General features: G+C 47.7%; 14 non-coding genes across 14 annotated transcripts; all 14 read left to right on the forward strand.

Annotated features, from left to right (window-relative positions):
• Positions 1-126: 126 nt before the first annotated feature.
• On the forward strand, positions 127-317 carry LOC142718246 (U2 spliceosomal RNA). Its single transcript, XR_012872378.1, has one exon. It is a non-coding gene; the product is annotated as a U2 spliceosomal RNA (small nuclear RNA).
• Positions 318-1609: 1292 nt separating this feature from the next.
• On the forward strand, positions 1610-1800 carry LOC142718186 (U2 spliceosomal RNA). The gene has a single exon (XR_012872318.1). It is a non-coding gene; the product is annotated as a U2 spliceosomal RNA (small nuclear RNA).
• Positions 1801-3096: 1296 nt separating this feature from the next.
• LOC142718248 (U2 spliceosomal RNA) lies at positions 3097-3287 on the forward strand. The gene has a single exon (XR_012872381.1). It is a non-coding gene; the product is annotated as a U2 spliceosomal RNA (small nuclear RNA).
• A 1292-nt stretch (positions 3288-4579) lies between these two features.
• Positions 4580-4770, forward strand: LOC142718187 (U2 spliceosomal RNA). The gene has a single exon (XR_012872319.1). It is a non-coding gene; the product is annotated as a U2 spliceosomal RNA (small nuclear RNA).
• A 1284-nt stretch (positions 4771-6054) lies between these two features.
• LOC142718189 (U2 spliceosomal RNA) lies at positions 6055-6245 on the forward strand. The gene has a single exon (XR_012872320.1). It is a non-coding gene; the product is annotated as a U2 spliceosomal RNA (small nuclear RNA).
• Positions 6246-7537: 1292 nt separating this feature from the next.
• LOC142718190 (U2 spliceosomal RNA) lies at positions 7538-7728 on the forward strand. The gene has a single exon (XR_012872321.1). It is a non-coding gene; the product is annotated as a U2 spliceosomal RNA (small nuclear RNA).
• Positions 7729-9040: 1312 nt separating this feature from the next.
• Positions 9041-9231, forward strand: LOC142718191 (U2 spliceosomal RNA). The gene has a single exon (XR_012872322.1). It is a non-coding gene; the product is annotated as a U2 spliceosomal RNA (small nuclear RNA).
• Positions 9232-10523: 1292 nt separating this feature from the next.
• Positions 10524-10714, forward strand: LOC142718260 (U2 spliceosomal RNA). Its single transcript, XR_012872393.1, has one exon. It is a non-coding gene; the product is annotated as a U2 spliceosomal RNA (small nuclear RNA).
• Positions 10715-11982: 1268 nt separating this feature from the next.
• LOC142718193 (U2 spliceosomal RNA) lies at positions 11983-12173 on the forward strand. The gene has a single exon (XR_012872325.1). It is a non-coding gene; the product is annotated as a U2 spliceosomal RNA (small nuclear RNA).
• A 1292-nt stretch (positions 12174-13465) lies between these two features.
• On the forward strand, positions 13466-13656 carry LOC142718194 (U2 spliceosomal RNA). Its single transcript, XR_012872326.1, has one exon. It is a non-coding gene; the product is annotated as a U2 spliceosomal RNA (small nuclear RNA).
• A 1288-nt stretch (positions 13657-14944) lies between these two features.
• LOC142718195 (U2 spliceosomal RNA) lies at positions 14945-15135 on the forward strand. The gene has a single exon (XR_012872327.1). It is a non-coding gene; the product is annotated as a U2 spliceosomal RNA (small nuclear RNA).
• Positions 15136-16423: 1288 nt separating this feature from the next.
• LOC142718196 (U2 spliceosomal RNA) lies at positions 16424-16614 on the forward strand. Its single transcript, XR_012872328.1, has one exon. It is a non-coding gene; the product is annotated as a U2 spliceosomal RNA (small nuclear RNA).
• A 1296-nt stretch (positions 16615-17910) lies between these two features.
• LOC142718197 (U2 spliceosomal RNA) lies at positions 17911-18101 on the forward strand. The gene has a single exon (XR_012872329.1). It is a non-coding gene; the product is annotated as a U2 spliceosomal RNA (small nuclear RNA).
• A 1296-nt stretch (positions 18102-19397) lies between these two features.
• Positions 19398-19588, forward strand: LOC142718198 (U2 spliceosomal RNA). Its single transcript, XR_012872330.1, has one exon. It is a non-coding gene; the product is annotated as a U2 spliceosomal RNA (small nuclear RNA).
• The last annotated feature ends 1085 nt before the right edge of the window (positions 19589-20673 follow it).

Below are 20673 nucleotides of genomic sequence, written 5' to 3' on the forward strand. Positions count from 1 at the left end.
TCCCGTGTAGCTGTGAGTGTGTGAGCCTGCAGGGCCCCATGGAATTGCCTAGAAGTAGGCTGAATCGCTGCAAGGGCTGAACAGCAGTATCGGGCAGGCTCGGGCAACGCGCGGCCCGTTCGGGTTATCGCTTCTCGGCCTTTTGGCTAAGATCAAGTGTAGTATCTGTTCTTATCAGTTTAATATCTGATACGTCCCCTATCTGGGGACCATATATTAAATGGATTTTTAGAACAGGGAGATGGAAATAGAGCTTGCTCTGTCCACTCCACGCATTGACCTGGTATTGCAATATTTCCAGGACCGGTGCACCCTTTCCTTATGTGTTGACTAAAAGCAGATTCCAAAAGTGTTTTTTGTCTTTGCTATTGTTTCTGTCTTTCTGAAGGGATCTCCCCTTTTAATCCCATTATTTCAACACCTGTTGGACAATGCATGAGTGATAATGAGCTCATTGATTAAATGCAATTAATGAATAGATTGCCACCTCTTGTTGTGTGTCGTCTGTGTTTCTGTGTTTCCGGCATTTCACATTGGAACACCTCATTCACCTTCCTTGTCTTCTCTCCGCCCTCCCTTTTAGGTAAGTTAAAGAGCTGCACCTGAGCCAGCCACTGATTGATTGATTGATTGATTGATTGATTGATTGATTGATTGATTGATTGATTGATGCAGCACAACAGTCAAATAGTGGAGTGGAGTAGGGGAACAGCAAACAGCCAATAAAGCAGCCCGCCCGCTCGCCTGCCCGCCACAATGGACCTACCTGTGTACACTAGATGGATGTGATGGAATGTACTGTCGTCCCTACATTTCAAGAAGAAGTAAGAATTGCAGTTGCAACAAAGCCTTGCTTGCCTACAAAGAGAGCAGCAATTTGGATTTGTTACTATGTTACCTAGAAGAATAACAAACTGTGCAAGGATGGAGGTTGTAGGAGCAAGGAGAAGTTGTCTGTAAAGTTGGTGGATGCCTATTTTCCATTTTGCAGTCCCTTGTCTCCCTCTTGTGGCCTCCTGGAGGCAACTAGCTGTGCAAAAAAAAGACAGCCTGGCGGCCGGCTGTTGCAGTGTTGCCCTCTCAGGCAACACTGAGTGACTGACTGAGCCTCACCGTCTTATATAAAGTTCAGACGGAACTTTGCACGTGTCATAGTGGAGCCCTCAGGATTCCAGAGCCAGCTTTCTGACATCATAATGGGGCCTCAGAGATAAAAGCCTGGGCCCAGGCAGTGTTGGTCAGTGCTGCTCAGCAGGCAGCACTGGACTGGACTGGATTACAGCTGATACAAGGTGTGAAGGAACAAGGGGTGGCTGTGGGCATGCACTTGCTGCCGCTGCCAGTGTTTATCTGCATGGCAGCAGGGCATTTGGGCGTTGCCAGGAAGGCGTTTTTATGTAGATTCCTCCTCTTTCAGCACTGCATTGTGGTGCAAGCAAAAGAAGCAAATCCTGTCTGGCTTCCTCTCCGGCCTTTATTCACCTCCCGTGTAGCTGTGAGTGTGTGAGCCTGCAGGGCCCCATGGAATTGCCTAGAAGTAGGCTGAATCGCTGCAAGGGCTGAACAGCAGTATCGGGCAGGCTCGGGCAACGCGCGGCCCGTTCGGGTTATCGCTTCTCGGCCTTTTGGCTAAGATCAAGTGTAGTATCTGTTCTTATCAGTTTAATATCTGATACGTCCCCTATCTGGGGACCATATATTAAATGGATTTTTAGAACAGGGAGATGGAAATAGAGCTTGCTCTGTCCACTCCACGCATTGACCTGGTATTGCAGTATTTCCAGGACCGGTGCACCCTTTCCTTATGTGTTGACTAAAAGCAGATTCCAAAAGTGTTTTTTGTCTTTGCTATTGTTTCTGTCTTTCTGAAGGGATCTCCCCTTTTAATCCCATTATTTCAACACCTGTTGGACAATGCATGAGTGATAATGAGCTCATTGATTAAATGCAATTAATGAATAGATTGCCACCTCTTGTTGTGTGTCGTCTGTGTTTCTGTGTTTCCGGCATTTCACATTGGAACACCTCATTCACCTTCCTTGTCTTCTCTCCGCCCTCCCTTTTAGGTAAGTTAAAGAGCTGCACCTGAGCCAGCCACTGATTGATTGATTGATTGATTGATTGATTGATTGATTGATTGATTGATTGATTGATTGATGCAGCACAACAGTCAAATAGTGGAGTGGAGTAGGGGAACAGCAAACAGCCAATAAAGCAGCCCGCCCGCTCGCCTGCCCGCCACAATGGACCTACCTGTGTACACTAGATGGATGTGATGGAATGTACTGTCGTCCCTACATTTCAAGAAGAAGTAAGAATTGCAGTTGCAACAAAGCCTTGCTTGCCTACAAAGAGAGCAGCAATTTGGATTTGTTACTATGTTACCTAGAAGAATAACAAACTGTGCAAGGATGGAGGTTGTAGGAGCAAGGAGAAGTTGTCTGTAAAGTTGGTGGATGCCTATTTTCCATTTTGCAGTCCCTTGTCTCCCTTTTGTGGCCTCCTGGAGGCAACTAGCTGTGCAAAAAAAAGACAGCCTGGCGGCCGGCTGTTGCAGTGTTGCCCTCTCAGGCAACACTGAGTGACTGACTGAGCCTCACCGTCTTATATAAAGTTCAGACGGAACTTTGCACGTGTCATAGTGGAGCCCTCAGGATTCCAGAGCCAGCTTTCTGACATCATAATGGGGCCTCAGAGATAAAAGCCTGGGCCCAGGCAGTGTTGGTCAGTGCTGCTCAGCAGGCAGCACTGGACTGGACTGGATTACAGCTGATACAAGGTGTGAAGGAACAAGGGGTGGCTGTGGGCATGTACTTGCTGCCGCTGCCAGTGTTTATCTGCATGGCAGCAGGGCATTTGGGCGTTGCCAGGAAGGCGTTTTTATGTAGATTCCTCCTCTTTCAGCACTGCATTGTGGTGCAAGCAAAAGAAGCAAATCCTGTCTGGCTTCCTCTCCGGCCTTTATTCACCTCCCGTGTAGCTGTGAGTGTGTGAGCCTGCAGGGCCCCATGGAATTGCCTAGAAGTAGGCTGAATCGCTGCAAGGGCTGAACAGCAGTATCGGGCAGGCTCGGGCAACGCGCGGCCCGTTCGGGTTATCACTTCTCGGCCTTTTGGCTAAGATCAAGTGTAGTATCTGTTCTTATCAGTTTAATATCTGATACGTCCCCTATCTGGGGACCATATATTAAATGGATTTTTAGAACAGGGAGATGGAAATAGAGCTTGCTCTGTCCACTCCACGCATTGACCTGGTATTGCAGTATTTCCAGGACCGGTGCACCCTTTCCTTATGTGTTGACTAAAAGCAGATTCCAAAAGTGTTTTTTGTCTTTGCTATTGTTTCTGTCTTTCTGAAGGGATCTCCCCTTTTAATCCCATTATTTCAACACCTGTTGGACAATGCATGAGTGATAATGAGCTCATTGATTAAATGCAATTAATGAATAGATTGCCACCTCTTGTTGTGTGTCGTCTGTGTTTCTGTGTTTCCGGCATTTCACATTGGAACACCTCATTCACCTTCCTTGTCTTCTCTCCGCCCTCCCTTTTAGGTAAGTTAAAGAGCTGCACCTGAGCCAGCCACTGATTGATTGATTGATTGATTGATTGATTGATTGATTGATTGATTGATTGATTGATGCAGCACAACAGTCAAATAGTGGAGTGGAGTAGGGGAACAGCAAACAGCCAATAAAGCAGCCCGCCCGCTCGCCTGCCCGCCACAATGGACCTACCTGTGTACACTAGATGGATGTGATGGAATGTACTGTCGTCCCTACATTTCAAGAAGAAGTAAGAATTGCAGTTGCAACAAAGCCTTGCTTGCCTACAAAGAGAGCAGCAATTTGGATTTGTTACTATGTTACCTAGAAGAATAACAAACTGTGCAAGGATGGAGGTTGTAGGAGCAAGGAGAAGTTGTCTGTAAAGTTGGTGGATGCCTATTTTCCATTTTGCAGTCCCTTGTCTCCCTCTTGTGGCCTCCTGGAGGCAACTAGCTGTGCAAAAAAAAGACAGCCTGGCGGCCGGCTGTTGCAGTGTTGCCCTCTCAGGCAACACTGAGTGACTGACTGAGCCTCACCGTCTTATATAAAGTTCAGACGGAACTTTGCACGTGTCATAGTGGAGCCCTCAGGATTCCAGAGCCAGCTTTCTGACATCATAATGGGGCCTCAGAGATAAAAGCCTGGGCCCAGGCAGTGTTGGTCAGTGCTGCTCAGCAGGCAGCACTGGACTGGACTGGATTACAGCTGATACAAGGTGTGAAGGAACAAGGGGTGGCTGTGGGCATGCACTTGCTGCCGCTGCCAGTGTTTATCTGCATGGCAGCAGGGCATTTGGGCGTTGCCAGGAAGGCGTTTTTATGTAGATTCCTCCTCTTTCAGCACTGCATTGTGGTGCAAGCAAAAGAAGCAAATCCTGTCTGGCTTCCTCTCCGGCCTTTATTCACCTCCCGTGTAGCTGTGAGTGTGTGAGCCTGCAGGGCCCCATGGAATTGCCTAGAAGTAGGCTGAATCGCTGCAAGGGCTGAACAGCAGTATCGGGCAGGCTCGGGCAACGCGCGGCCCGTTCGGGTTATCGCTTCTCGGCCTTTTGGCTAAGATCAAGTGTAGTATCTGTTCTTATCAGTTTAATATCTGATACGTCCCCTATCTGGGGACCATATATTAAATGGATTTTTAGAACAGGGAGATGGAAATAGAGCTTGCTCTGTCCACTCCACGCATTGACCTGGTATTGCAGTATTTCCAGGACCGGTGCACCCTTTCCTTATGTGTTGACTAAAAGCAGATTCCAAAAGTGTTTTTTGTCTTTGCTATTGTTTCTGTCTTTCTGAAGGGATCTCCCCTTTTAATCCCATTATTTCAACACCTGTTGGACAATGCATGAGTGATAATGAGCTCATTGATTAAATGCAATTAATGAATAGATTGCCACCTCTTGTTGTGTGTCGTCTGTGTTTCTGTGTTTCCGGCATTTCACATTGGAACACCTCATTCACCTTCCTTGTCTTCTCTCCGCCCTCCCTTTTAGGTAAGTTAAAGAGCTGCACCTGAGCCAGCCACTGATTGATTGATTGATTGATTGATTGATTGATTGATTGATTGATTGATGCAGCACAACAGTCAAATAGTGGAGTGGAGTAGGGGAACAGCAAACAGCCAATAAAGCAGCCCGCCCGCTCGCCTGCCCGCCACAATGGACCTACCTGTGTACACTAGATGGATGTGATGGAATGTACTGTCGTCCCTACATTTCAAGAAGAAGTAAGAATTGCAGTTGCAACAAAGCCTTGCTTGCCTACAAAGAGAGCAGCAATTTGGATTTGTTACTATGTTACCTAGAAGAATAACAAACTGTGCAAGGATGGAGGTTGTAGGAGCAAGGAGAAGTTGTCTGTAAAGTTGGTGGATGCCTATTTTCCATTTTGCAGTCCCTTGTCTCCCTCTTGTGGCCTCCTGGAGGCAACTAGCTGTGCAAAAAAAAGACAGCCTGGCGGCCGGCTGTTGCAGTGTTGCCCTCTCAGGCAACACTGAGTGACTGACTGAGCCTCACCGTCTTATATAAAGTTCAGACGGAACTTTGCACGTGTCATAGTGGAGCCCTCAGGATTCCAGAGCCAGCTTTCTGACATCATAATGGGGCCTCAGAGATAAAAGCCTGGGCCCAGGCAGTGTTGGTCAGTGCTGCTCAGCAGGCAGCACTGGACTGGACTGGATTACAGCTGATACAAGGTGTGAAGGAACAAGGGGTGGCTGTGGGCATGCACTTGCTGCCGCTGCCAGTGTTTATCTGCATGGCAGCAGGGCATTTGGGCGTTGCCAGGAAGGTGTTTTTATGTAGATTCCTCCTCTTTCAGCACTGCATTGTGGTGCAAGCAAAAGAAGCAAATCCTGTCTGGCTTCCTCTCCGGCCTTTATTCACCTCCCGTGTAGCTGTGAGTGTGTGAGCCTGCAGGGCCCCATGGAATTGCCTAGAAGTAGGCTGAATCGCTGCAAGGGCTGAACAGCAGTATCGGGCAGGCTCGGGCAACGCGCGGCCCGTTCGGGTTATCGCTTCTCGGCCTTTTGGCTAAGATCAAGTGTAGTATCTGTTCTTATCAGTTTAATATCTGATACGTCCCCTATCTGGGGACCATATATTAAATGGATTTTTAGAACAGGGAGATGGAAATAGAGCTTGCTCTGTCCACTCCACGCATTGACCTGGTATTGCAGTATTTCCAGGACCGGTGCACCCTTTCCTTATGTGTTGACTAAAAGCAGATTCCAAAAGTGTTTTTTGTCTTTGCTATTGTTTCTGTCTTTCTGAAGGGATCTCCCCTTTTAATCCCATTATTTCAACACCTGTTGGACAATGCATGAGTGATAATGAGCTCATTGATTAAATGCAATTAATGAATAGATTGCCACCTCTTGTTGTGTGTCGTCTGTGTTTCTGTGTTTCCGGCATTTCACATTGGAACACCTCATTCACCTTCCTTGTCTTCTCTCCGCCCTCCCTTTTAGGTAAGTTAAAGAGCTGCACCTGAGCCAGCCACTGATTGATTGATTGATTGATTGATTGATTGATTGATTGATTGATTGATTGATTGATGCAGCACAACAGTCAAATAGTGGAGTGGAGTAGGGGAACAGCAAACAGCCAATAAAGCAGCCCGCCCGCTCGCCTGCCCGCCACAATGGACCTACCTGTGTACACTAGATGGATGTGATGGAATGTACTGTCGTCCCTGCATTTCAAGAAGAAGTAAGAATTGCAGTTGCAACAAAGCCTTGCTTGCCTACAAAGAGAGCAGCAATTTGGATTTGTTACTATGTTACCTAGAAGAATAACAAACTGTGCAAGGATGGAGGTTGTAGGAGCAAGGAGAAGTTGTCTGTAAAGTTGGTGGATGCCTATTTTCCATTTTGCAGTCCCTTGTCTCCCTCTTGTGGCCTCCTGGAGGCAACTAGCTGTGCAAAAAAAAGACAGCCTGGCGGCCGGCTGTTGCAGTGTTGCCCTCTCAGGCAACACTGAGTGACTGACTGAGCCTCACCGTCTTATATAAAGTTCAGACGGAACTTTGCACGTGTCATAGTGGAGCCCTCAGGATTCCAGAGCCAGCTTTCTGACATCATAATGGGGCCTCAGAGATAAAAGCCTGGGCCCAGGCAGTGTTGGTCAGTGCTGCTCAGCAGGCAGCACTGGACTGGACTGGATTACAGCTGATACAAGGTGTGAAGGAACAAGGGGTGGCTGTGGGCATGCACTTGCTGCCGCTGCCAGTGTTTATCTGCATGGCAGCAGGGCATTTGGGCGTTGCCAGGAAGGCGTTTTTATGTAGATTCCTCCTCTTTCAGCACTGCATTGTGGTGCAAGCAAAAGAAGCAAATCCTGTCTGGCTTCCTCTCCGGCCTTTATTCACCTCCCGTGTAGCTGTGAGTGTGTGAGCCTGCAGGGCCCCATGGAATTGCCTAGAAGTAGGCTGAATCGCTGCAAGGGCTGAACAGCAGTATCGGGCAGGCTCGGGCAACGCGCGGCCCGTTCGGGTTATCGCTTCTCGGCCTTTTGGCTAAGATCAAGTGTAGTATCTGTTCTTATCAGTTTAATATCTGATACGTCCCCTATCTGGGGACCATATATTAAATGGATTTTTAGAACAGGGAGATGGAAATAGAGCTTGCTCTGTCCACTCCACGCATTGACCTGGTATTGCAGTATTTCCAGGACCGGTGCACCCTTTCCTTATGTGTTGACTAAAAGCAGATTCCAAAAGTGTTTTTTGTCTTTGCTATTGTTTCTGTCTTTCTGAAGGGATCTCCCCTTTTAATCCCATTATTTCAACACCTGTTGGACAATGCATGGGTGATAATGAGCTCATTGATTAAATGCAATTAATGAATAGATTGCCACCTCTTGTTGTGTGTCGTCTGTGTTTCTGTGTTTCCGGCATTTCACATTGGAACACCTCATTCACCTTCCTTGTCTTCTCTCCGCCCTCCCTTTTAGGTAAGTTAAAGAGCTGCACCTGAGCCAGCCACTGATTGATTGATTGATTGATTGATTGATTGATTGATTGATTGATTGATTGATTGATTGATTGATTGATTGATTGATGCAGCACAACAGTCAAATAGTGGAGTGGAGTAGGGGAACAGCAAACAGCCAATAAAGCAGCCCGCCCGCTCGCCTGCCCGCCACAATGGACCTACCTGTGTACACTAGATGGATGTGATGGAATGTACTGTCGTCCCTACATTTCAAGAAGAAGTAAGAATTGCAGTTGCAACAAAGCCTTGCTTGCCTACAAAGAGAGCAGCAATTTGGATTTGTTACTATGTTACCTAGAAGAATAACAAACTGTGCAAGGATGGAGGTTGTAGGAGCAAGGAGAAGTTGTCTGTAAAGTTGGTGGATGCCTATTTTCCATTTTGCAGTCCCTTGTCTGCCTCTTGTGGCCTCCTGGAGGCAACTAGCTGTGCAAAAAAAAGACAGCCTGGCGGCCGGCTGTTGCAGTGTTGCCCTCTTAGGCAACACTGAGTGACTGACTGAGCCTCACCGTCTTATATAAAGTTCAGACGGAACTTTGCACGTGTCATAGTGGAGCCCTCAGGATTCCAGAGCCAGCTTTCTGACATCATAATGGGGCCTCAGAGATAAAAGCCTGGGCCCAGGCAGTGTTGGTCAGTGCTGCTCAGCAGGCAGCACTGGACTGGACTGGATTACAGCTGATACAAGGTGTGAAGGAACAAGGGGTGGCTGTGGGCATGCACTTGCTGCCGCTGCCAGTGTTTATCTGCATGGCAGCAGGGCATTTGGGCGTTGCCAGGAAGGCGTTTTTATGTAGATTCCTCCTCTTTCAGCACTGCATTGTGGTGCAAGCAAAAGAAGCAAATCCTGTCTGGCTTCCTCTCCGGCCTTTATTCACCTCCCGTGTAGCTGTGAGTGTGTGAGCCTGCAGGGCCCCATGGAATTGCCTAGAAGTAGGCTGAATCGCTGCAAGGGCTGAACAGCAGTATCGGGCAGGCTCGGGCAACGCGCGGCCCGTTCGGGTTATCGCTTCTCGGCCTTTTGGCTAAGATCAAGTGTAGTATCTGTTCTTATCAGTTTAATATCTGATACGTCCCCTATCTGGGGACCATATATTAAATGGATTTTTAGAACAGGGAGATGGAAATAGAGCTTGCTCTGTCCACTCCACGCATTGACCTGGTATTGCAGTATTTCCAGGACCGGTGCACCCTTTCCTTATGTGTTGACTAAAAGCAGATTCCAAAAGTGTTTTTTGTCTTTGCTATTGTTTCTGTCTTTCTGAAGGGATCTCCCCTTTTAATCCCATTATTTCAACACCTGTTGGACAATGCATGAGTGATAATGAGCTCATTGATTAAATGCAATTAATGAATAGATTGCCACCTCTTGTTGTGTGTCGTCTGTGTTTCTGTGTTTCCGGCATTTCACATTGGAACACCTCATTCACCTTCCTTGTCTTCTCTCCGCCCTCCCTTTTAGGTAAGTTAAAGAGCTGCACCTGAGCCAGCCACTGATTGATTGATTGATTGATTGATTGATTGATTGATTGATTGATTGATTGATTGATGCAGCACAACAGTCAAATAGTGGAGTGGAGTAGGGGAACAGCAAACAGCCAATAAAGCAGCCCGCCCGCTCGCCTGCCCGCCACAATGGACCTACCTGTGTACACTAGATGGATGTGATGGAATGTACTGTCGTCCCTGCATTTCAAGAAGAAGTAAGAATTGCAGTTGCAACAAAGCCTTGCTTGCCTACAAAGAGAGCAGCAATTTGGATTTGTTACTATGTTACCTAGAAGAATAACAAACTGTGCAAGGATGGAGGTTGTAGGAGCAAGGAGAAGTTGTCTGTAAAGTTGGTGGATGCCTATTTTCCATTTTGCAGTCCCTTGTCTCCCTCTTGTGGCCTCCTGGAGGCAACTAGCTGTGCAAAAAAAAGACAGCCTGGCGGCCGGCTGTTGCAGTGTTGCCCTCTCAGGCAACACTGAGTGACTGACTGAGCCTCACCGTCTTATATAAAGTTCAGACGGAACTTTGCACGTGTCATAGTGGAGCCCTCAGGATTCCAGAGCCAGCTTTCTGACATCATAATGGGGCCTCAGAGATAAAAGCCTGGGCCCAGGCAGTGTTGGTCAGTGCTGCTCAGCAGGCAGCACTGGACTGGACTGGATTACAGCTGATACAAGGTGTGAAGGAACAAGGGGTGGCTGTGGGCATGCACTTGCTGCCGCTGCCAGTGTTTATCTGCATGGCAGCAGGGCATTTGGGCGTTGCCAGGAAGGCGTTTTTATGTAGATTCCTCCTCTTTCAGCACTGCATTGTGGTGCAAGCAAAAGAAGCAAATCCTGTCTGGCTTCCTCTCCGGCCTTTATTCACCTCCCGTGTAGCTGTGAGTGTGTGAGCCTGCAGGGCCCCATGGAATTGCCTAGAAGTAGGCTGAATCGCTGCAAGGGCTGAACAGCAGTATCGGGCAGGCTCGGGCAACGCGCGGCCCGTTCGGGTTATCGCTTCTCGGCCTTTTGGCTAAGATCAAGTGTAGTATCTGTTCTTATCAGTTTAATATCTGATACGTCCCCTATCTGGGGACCATATATTAAATGGATTTTTAGAACAGGGAGATGGAAATAGAGCTTGCTCTGTCCACTCCACGCATTGACCTGGTATTGCAGTATTTCCAGGACCGGAGCACCCTTTCCTTATGTGTTGACTAAAAGCAGATTCCAAAAGTGTTTTTTGTCTTTGCTATTGTTTCTGTCTTTCTGAAGGGATCTCCCCTTTTAATCCCATTATTTCAACACCTGTTGGACAATGCATGAGTGATAATGAGCTCATTGATTAAATGCAATTAATGAATAGATTGCCACCTCTTGTTGTGTGTCGTCTGTGTTTCTGTGTTTCCGGCATTTCACATTGGAACACCTCATTCACCTTGTCTTCTCTCCGCCCTCCCTTTTAGGTAAGTTAAAGAGCTGCACCTGAGCCAGCCACTGATTGATTGATTGATTGATTGATTGATTGATTGATGCAGCACAACAGTCAAATAGTGGAGTGGAGTAGGGGAACAGCAAACAGCCAATAAAGCAGCCCGCCCGCTCGCCTGCCCGCCACAATGGACCTACCTGTGTACACTAGATGGATGTGATGGAATGTACTGTCGTCCCTGCATTTCAAGAAGAAGTAAGAATTGCAGTTGCAACAAAGCCTTGCTTGCCTACAAAGAGAGCAGCAATTTGGATTTGTTACTATGTTACCTAGAAGAATAACAAACTGTGCAAGGATGGAGGTTGTAGGAGCAAGGAGAAGTTGTCTGTAAAGTTGGTGGATGCCTATTTTCCATTTTGCAGTCCCTTGTCTCCCTCTTGTGGCCTCCTGGAGGCAACTAGCTGTGCAAAAAAAAGACAGCCTGGCGGCCGGCTGTTGCAGTGTTGCCCTCTCAGGCAACACTGAGTGACTGACTGAGCCTCACCGTCTTATATAAAGTTCAGACGGAACTTTGCACGTGTCATAGTGGAGCCCTCAGGATTCCAGAGCCAGCTTTCTGACATCATAATGGGGCCTCAGAGATAAAAGCCTGGGCCCAGGCAGTGTTGGTCAGTGCTGCTCAGCAGGCAGCACTGGACTGGACTGGATTACAGCTGATACAAGGTGTGAAGGAACAAGGGGTGGCTGTGGGCATGCACTTGCTGCCGCTGCCAGTGTTTATCTGCATGGCAGCAGGGCATTTGGGCGTTGCCAGGAAGGCGTTTTTATGTAGATTCCTCCTCTTTCAGCACTGCATTGTGGTGCAAGCAAAAAAAGCAAATCCTGTCTGGCTTCCTCTCCGGCCTTTATTCACCTCCCGTGTAGCTGTGAGTGTGTGAGCCTGCAGGGCCCCATGGAATTGCCTAGAAGTAGGCTGAATCGCTGCAAGGGCTGAACAGCAGTATCGGGCAGGCTCGGGCAACGCGCGGCCCGTTCGGGTTATCGCTTCTCGGCCTTTTGGCTAAGATCAAGTGTAGTATCTGTTCTTATCAGTTTAATATCTGATACGTCCCCTATCTGGGGACCATATATTAAATGGATTTTTAGAACAGGGAGATGGAAATAGAGCTTGCTCTGTCCACTCCACGCATTGACCTGGTATTGCAGTATTTCCAGGACCGGTGCACCCTTTCCTTATGTGTTGACTAAAAGCAGATTCCAAAAGTGTTTTTTGTCTTTGCTATTGTTTCTGTCTTTCTGAAGGGATCTCCCCTTTTAATCCCATTATTTCAACACCTGTTGGACAATGCATGAGTGATAATGAGCTCATTGATTAAATGCAATTAATGAATAGATTGCCACCTCTTGTTGTGTGTCGTCTGTGTTTCTGTGTTTCCGGCATTTCACATTGGAACACCTCATTCACCTTCCTTGTCTTCTCTCCGCCCTCCCTTTTAGGTAAGTTAAAGAGCTGCACCTGAGCCAGCCACTGATTGATTGATTGATTGATTGATTGATTGATTGATTGATTGATTGATTGATTGATGCAGCACAACAGTCAAATAGTGGAGTGGAGTAGGGGAACAGCAAACAGCCAATAAAGCAGCCCGCCCGCTCGCCTGCCCGCCACAATGGACCTACCTGTGTACACTAGATGGATGTGATGGAATGTACTGTCGTCCCTACATTTCAAGAAGAAGTAAGAATTGCAGTTGCAACAAAGCCTTGCTTGCCTACAAAGAGAGCAGCAATTTGGATTTGTTACTATGTTACCTAGAAGAATAACAAACTGTGCAAGGATGGAGGTTGTAGGAGCAAGGAGAAGTTGTCTGTAAAGTTGGTGGATGCCTATTTTCCATTTTGCAGTCCCTTGTCTCCCTCTTGTGGCCTCCTGGAGGCAACTAGCTGTGCAAAAAAAAGACAGCCTGGCGGCCGGCTGTTGCAGTGTTGCCCTCTCAGGCAACACTGAGTGACTGACTGAGCCTCACCGTCTTATATAAAGTTCAGACGGAACTTTGCACGTGTCATAGTGGAGCCCTCAGGATTCCAGAGCCAGCTTTCTGACATCATAATGGGGCCTCAGAGATAAAAGCCTGGGCCCAGGCAGTGTTGGTCAGTGCTGCTCAGCAGGCAGCACTGGACTGGACTGGATTACAGCTGATACAAGGTGTGAAGGAACAAGGGGTGGCTGTGGGCATGCACTTGCTGCCGCTGCCAGTGTTTATCTGCATGGCAGCAGGGCATTTGGGCGTTGCCAGGAAGGCGTTTTTATGTAGATTCCTCCTCTTTCAGCACTGCATTGTGGTGAAAGCAAAAGAAGCAAATCCTGTCTGGCTTCCTCTCCGGCCTTTATTCACCTCCCGTGTAGCTGTGAGTGTGTGAGCCTGCAGGGCCCCATGGAATTGCCTAGAAGTAGGCTGAATCGCTGCAAGGGCTGAACAGCAGTATCGGGCAGGCTCGGGCAACGCGCGGCCCGTTCGGGTTATCGCTTCTCGGCCTTTTGGCTAAGATCAAGTGTAGTATCTGTTCTTATCAGTTTAATATCTGATACGTCCCCTATCTGGGGACCATATATTAAATGGATTTTTAGAACAGGGAGATGGAAATAGAGCTTGCTCTGTCCACTCCACGCATTGACCTGGTATTGCAGTATTTCCAGGACCGGTGCACCCTTTCCTTATGTGTTGACTAAAAGCAGATTCCAAAAGTGTTTTTTGTCTTTGCTATTGTTTCTGTCTTTCTGAAGGGATCTCCCCTTTTAATCCCATTATTTCAACACCTGTTGGACAATGCATGAGTGATAATGAGCTCATTGATTAAATGCAATTAATGAATAGATTGCCACCTCTTGTTGTGTGTCGTCTGTGTTTCTGTGTTTCCGGCATTTCACATTGGAACACCTCATTCACCTTCCTTGTCTTCTCTCCGCCCTCCCTTTTAGGTAAGTTAAAGAGCTGCACCTGAGCCAGCCACTGATTGATTGATTGATTGATTGATTGATTGATTGATTGATTGATTGATTGATGCAGCACAACAGTCAAATAGTGGAGTGGAGTAGGGGAACAGCAAACAGCCAATAAAGCAGCCCGCCCGCTCGCCTGCCCGCCACAATGGACCTACCTGTGTACACTAGATGGATGTGATGGAATGTACTGTCGTCCCTACATTTCAAGAAGAAGTAAGAATTGCAGTTGCAACAAAGCCTTGCTTGCCTACAAAGAGAGCAGCAATTTGGATTTGTTACTATGTTACCTAGAAGAATAACAAACTGTGCAAGGATGGAGGTTGTAGGAGCAAGGAGAAGTTGTCTGTAAAGTTGGTGGATGCCTATTTTCCATTTTGCAGTCCCTTGTCTCCCTCTTGTGGCCTCCTGGAGGCAACTAGCTGTGCAAAAAAAAGACAGCCTGGCGGCCGGCTGTTGCAGTGTTGCCCTCTCAGGCAACACTGAGTGACTGACTGAGCCTCACCGTCTTATATAAAGTTCAGACGGAACTTTGCACGTGTCATAGTGGAGCCCTCAGGATTCCAGAGCCAGCTTTCTGACATCATAATGGGGCCTCAGAGATAAAAGCCTGGGCCCAGGCAGTGTTGGTCAGTGCTGCTCAGCAGGCAGCACTGGACTGGACTGGATTACAGCTGATACAAGGTGTGAAGGAACAAGGGGTGGCTGTGGGCATGCACTTGCTGCCGCTGCCAGTGTTTATCTGCATGGCAGCAGGGCATTTGGCCGTTGCCAGGAAGGCGTTTTTATGTAGATTCCTCCTCTTTCAGCACTGCATTGTGGTGCAAGCAAAAGAAGCAAATCCTGTCTGGCTTCCTCTCCGGCCTTTATTCACCTCCCGTGTAGCTGTGAGTGTGTGAGCCTGCAGGGCCCCATGGAATTGCCTAGAAGTAGGCTGAATCGCTGCAAGGGCTGAACAGCAGTATCGGGCAGGCTCGGGCAACGCGCGGCCCGTTCGGGTTATCGCTTCTCGGCCTTTTGGCTAAGATCAAGTGTAGTATCTGTTCTTATCAGTTTAATATCTGATACGTCCCCTATCTGGGGACCATATATTAAATGGATTTTTAGAACAGGGAGATGGAAATAGAGCTTGCTCTGTCCACTCCACGCATTGACCTGGTATTGCAGTATTTCCAGGACCGGTGCACCCTTTCCTTATGTGTTGACTAAAAGCAGATTCCAAAAGTGTTTTTTGTCTTTGCTATTGTTTCTGTCTTTCTGAAGGGATCTCCCCTTTTAATCCCATTATTTCAACACCTGTTGGACAATGCATGAGTGATAATGAGCTCATTGATTAAATGCAATTAATGAATAGATTGCCACCTCTTGTTGTGTGTCGTCTGTGTTTCTGTGTTTCCGGCATTTCACATTGGAACACCTCATTCACCTTCCTTGTCTTCTCTCCGCCCTCCCTTTTAGGTAAGTTAAAGAGCTGCACCTGAGCCAGCCACTGATTGATTGATTGATTGATTGATTGATTGATTGATTGATTGATTGATTGATGCAGCACAACAGTCAAATAGTGGAGTGGAGTAGGGGAACAGCAAACAGCCAATAAAGCAGCCCGCCCGCTCGCCTGCCCGCCACAATGGACCTACCTGTGTACACTAGATGGATGTGATGGAATGTACTGTCGTCCCTACATTTCAAGAAGAAGTAAGAATTGCAGTTGCAACAAAGCCTTGCTTGCCTACAAAGAGAGCAGCAATTTGGATTTGTTACTATGTTACCTAGAAGAATAACAAACTGTGCAAGGATGGAGGTTGTAGGAGCAAGGAGAAGTTGTCTGTAAAGTTGGTGGATGCCTATTTTCCATTTTGCAGTCCCTTGTCTCCCTCTTGTGGCCTCCTGGAGGCAACTAGCTGTGCAAAAAAAAGACAGCCTGGCGGCCGGCTGTTGCAGTGTTGCCCTCTCAGGCAACACTGAGTGACTGACTGAGCCTCACCGTCTTATATAAAGTTCAGACGGAACTTTGCACGTGTCATAGTGGAGCCCTCAGGATTCCAGAGCCAGCTTTCTGACATCATAATGGGGCCTCAGAGATAAAAGCCTGGGCCCAGGCAGTGTTGGTCAGTGCTGCTCAGCAGGCAGCACTGGACTGGACTGGATTACAGCTGATACAAGGTGTGAAGGAACAAGGGGTGGCTGTGGGCATGCACTTGCTGCCGCTGCCAGTGTTTATCTGCATGGCAGCAGGGCATTTGGGCGTTGCCAGGAAGGCGTTTTTATGTAGATTCCTCCTCTTTCAGCACTGCATTGTGGTGCAAGCAAAAGAAGCAAATCCTGTCTGGCTTCCTCTCCGGCCTTTATTCACCTCCCGTGTAGCTGTGAGTGTGTGAGCCTGCAGGGCCCCATGGAATTGCCTAGAAGTAGGCTGAATCGCTGCAAGGGCTGAACAGCAGTATCGGGCAGGCTCGGGCAACGCGCGGCCCGTTCGGGTTATCGCTTCTCGGCCTTTTGGCTAAGATCAAGTGTAGTATCTGTTCTTATCAGTTTAATATCTGATACGTCCCCTATCTGGGGACCATATATTAAATGGATTTTTAGAACAGGGAGATGGAAATAGAGCTTGCTCTGTCCACTCCACGCATTGACCTGGTATTGCAGTATTTCCAGGACCGGTGCACCCTTTCCTTATGTGTTGACTAAAAGCAGATTCCAAAAGTGTTTTTTGTCTTTGCTATTGTTTCTGTCTTTCTGAAGGGATCTCCCCTTTTAATCCCATTATTTCAACACCTGTTGGACAATGCATGAGTGATAATGAGCTCATTGATTAAATGCAATTAATGAATAGATTGCCACCTCTTGTTGTGTGTCGTCTGTGTTTCTGTGTTTCCGGCATTTCACATTGGAACACCTCATTCACCTTCCTTGTCTTCTCTCCGCCCTCCCTTTTAGGTAAGTTAAAGAGCTGCACCTGAGCCAGCCACTGATTGATTGATTGATTGATTGATTGATTGATTGATTGATTGATTGATTGATTGATTGATGCAGCACAACAGTCAAATAGTGGAGTGGAGTAGGGGAACAGCAAACAGCCAATAAAGCAGCCCGCCCGCTCGCCTGCCCGCCACAATGGACCTACCTGTGTACACTAGATGGATGTGATGGAATGTACTGTCGTCCCTACATTTCAAGAAGAAGTAAGAATTGCAGTTGCAACAAAGCCTTGCTTGCCTACAAAGAGAGCAGCAATTTGGATTTGTTACTATGTTACCTAGAAGAATAACAAACTGTGCAAGGATGGAGGTTGTAGGAGCAAGGAGAAGTTGTCTGTAAAGTTGGTGGATGCCTATTTTCCATTTTGCAGTCCCTTGTCTCCCTCTTGTGGCCTCCTGGAGGCAACTAGCTGTGCAAAAAAAAGACAGCCTGGCGGCCGGCTGTTGCAGTGTTGCCCTCTCAGGCAACACTGAGTGACTGACTGAGCCTCACCGTCTTATATAAAGTTCAGACGGAACTTTGCACGTGTCATAGTGGAGCCCTCAGGATTCCAGAGCCAGCTTTCTGACATCATAATGGGGCCTCAGAGATAAAAGCCTGGGCCCAGGCAGTGTTGGTCAGTGCTGCTCAGCAGGCAGCACTGGACTGGACTGGATTACAGCTGATACAAGGTGTGAAGGAACAAGGGGTGGCTGTGGGCATGCACTTGCTGCCGCTGCCAGTGTTTATCTGCATGGCAGCAGGGCATTTGGGCGTTGCCAGGAAGGCGTTTTTATGTAGATTCCTCCTCTTTCAGCACTGCATTGTGGTGCAAGCAAAAGAAGCAAATCCTGTCTGGCTTCCTCTCCGGCCTTTATTCACCTCCCGTGTAGCTGTGAGTGTGTGAGCCTGCAGGGCCCCATGGAATTGCCTAGAAGTAGGCTGAATCGCTGCAAGGGCTGAACAGCAGTATCGGGCAGGCTCGGGCAACGCGCGGCCCGTTCGGGTTATCGCTTCTCGGCCTTTTGGCTAAGATCAAGTGTAGTATCTGTTCTTATCAGTTTAATATCTGATACGTCCCCTATCTGGGGACCATATATTAAATGGATTTTTAGAACAGGGAGATGGAAATAGAGCTTGCTCTGTCCACTCCACGCATTGACCTGGTATTGCAGTATTTCCAGGACCGGTGCACCCTTTCCTTATGTGTTGACTAAAAGCAGATTCCAAAAGTGTTTTTTGTCTTTGCTATTGTTTCTGTCTTTCTGAAGGGATCTCCCCTTTTAATCCCATTATTTCAACACCTGTTGGACAATGCATGAGTGATAATGAGCTCATTGATTAAATGCAATTAATGAATAGATTGCCACCTCTTGTTGTGTGTCGTCTGTGTTTCTGTGTTTCCGGCATTTCACATTGGAACACCTCATTCACCTTCCTTGTCTTCTCTCCGCCCTCCCTTTTAGGTAAGTTAAAGAGCTGCACCTGAGCCAGCCACTGATTGATTGATTGATTGATTGATTGATTGATTGATTGATTGATTGATTGATTGATTGATGCAGCACAACAGTCAAATAGTGGAGTGGAGTAGGGGAACAGCAAACAGCCAATAAAGCAGCCCGCCCGCTCGCCTGCCCGCCACAATGGACCTACCTGTGTACACTAGATGGATGTGATGGAATGTACTGTCGTCCCTACATTTCAAGAAGAAGTAAGAATTGCAGTTGCAACAAAGCCTTGCTTGCCTACAAAGAGAGCAGCAATTTGGATTTGTTACTATGTTACCTAGAAGAATAACAAACTGTGCAAGGATGGAGGTTGTAGGAGCAAGGAGAAGTTGTCTGTAAAGTTGGTGGATGCCTATTTTCCATTTTGCAGTCCCTTGTCTCCCTCTTGTGGCCTCCTGGAGGCAACTAGCTGTGCAAAAAAAAGACAGCCTGGCGGCCGGCTGTTGCAGTGTTGCCCTCTCAGGCAACACTGAGTGACTGACTGAGCCTCACCGTCTTATATAAAGTTCAGACGGAACTTTGCACGTGTCATAGTGGAGCCCTCAGGATTCCAGAGCCAGCTTTCTGACATCATAATGGGGCCTCAGAGATAAAAGCCTGGGCCCAGGCAGTGTTGGTCAGTGCTGCTCAGCAGGCAGCACTGGACTGGACTGGATTACAGCTGATACAAGGTGTGAAGGAACAAGGGGTGGCTGTGGGCATGCACTTGCTGCCGCTGCCAGTGTTTATCTGCATGGCAGCAGGGCATTTGGGCGTTGCCAGGAAGGCGTTTTTATGTAGATTCCTCCTCTTTCAGCACTGCATTGTGGTGCAAGCAAAAGAAGCAAATCCTGTCTGGCTTCCTCTCCGGCCTTTATTCACCTCCCGTGTAGCTGTGAGTGTGTGAGCCTGCAGGGCCCCATGGAATTGCCTAGAAGTAGGCTGAATCGCTGCAAGGGCTGAACAGCAGTATCGGGCAGGCTCGGGCAACGCGCGGCCCGTTCGGGTTATCGCTTCTCGGCCTTTTGGCTAAGATCAAGTGTAGTATCTGTTCTTATCAGTTTAATATCTGATACGTCCCCTATCTGGGGACCATATATTAAATGGATTTTTAGAACAGGGAGATGGAAATAGAGCTTGCTCTGTCCACTCCACGCATTGACCTGGTATTGCAGTATTTCCAGGACCGGTGCACCCTTTCCTTATGTGTTGACTAAAAGCAGATTCCAAAAGTGTTTTTTGTCTTTGCTATTGTTTCTGTCTTTCTGAAGGGATCTCCCCTTTTAATCCCATTATTTCAACACCTGTTGGACAATGCATGAGTGATAATGAGCTCATTGATTAAATGCAATTAATGAATAGATTGCCACCTCTTGTTGTGTGTCGTCTGTGTTTCTGTGTTTCCGGCATTTCACATTGGAACACCTCATTCACCTTCCTTGTCTTCTCTCCGCCCTCCCTTTTAGGTAAGTTAAAGAGCTGCACCTGAGCCAGCCACTGATTGATTGATTGATTGATTGATTGATTGATTGATTGATTGATTGATTGATTGATTGATTGATTGATTGATTGATTGATGCAGCACAACAGTCAAATAGTGGAGTGGAGTAGGGGAACAGCAAACAGCCAATAAAGCAGCCCGCCCGCTCGCCTGCCCGCCACAATGGACCTACCTGTGTACACTAGATGGATGTGATGGAATGTACTGTCGTCCCTACATTTCAAGAAGAAGTAAGAATTGCAGTTGCAACAAAGCCTTGCTTGCCTACAAAGAGAGCAGCAATTTGGATTTGTTACTATGTTACCTAGAAGAATAACAAACTGTGCAAGGATGGAGGTTGTAGGAGCAAGGAGAAGTTGTCTGTAAAGTTGGTGGATGCCTATTTTCCATTTTGCAGTCCCTTGTCTCCCTCTTGTGGCCTCCTGGAGGCAACTAGCTGTGCAAAAAAAAGACAGCCTGGCGGCCGGCTGTTGCAGTGTTGCCCTCTCAGGCAACACTGAGTGACTGACTGAGCCTCACCGTCTTATATAAAGTTCAGACGGAACTTTGCACGTGTCATAGTGGAGCCCTCAGGATTCCAGAGCCAGCTTTCTGACATCATAATGGGGCCTCAGAGATAAAAGCCTGGGCCCAGGCAGTGTTGGTCAGTGCTGCTCAGCAGGCAGCACTGGACTGGACTGGATTACAGCTGATACAAGGTGTGAAGGAACAAGGGGTGGCTGTGGGCATGCACTTGCTGCCGCTGCCAGTGTTTATCTGCATGGCAGCAGGGCACGTTTTTATG

Source organism: Rhinoderma darwinii, unplaced genomic scaffold (assembly GCF_050947455.1).
Source record: "Rhinoderma darwinii isolate aRhiDar2 unplaced genomic scaffold, aRhiDar2.hap1 Scaffold_461, whole genome shotgun sequence".
Lineage (NCBI taxonomy): Eukaryota > Metazoa > Chordata > Amphibia > Anura > Rhinodermatidae > Rhinoderma > Rhinoderma darwinii.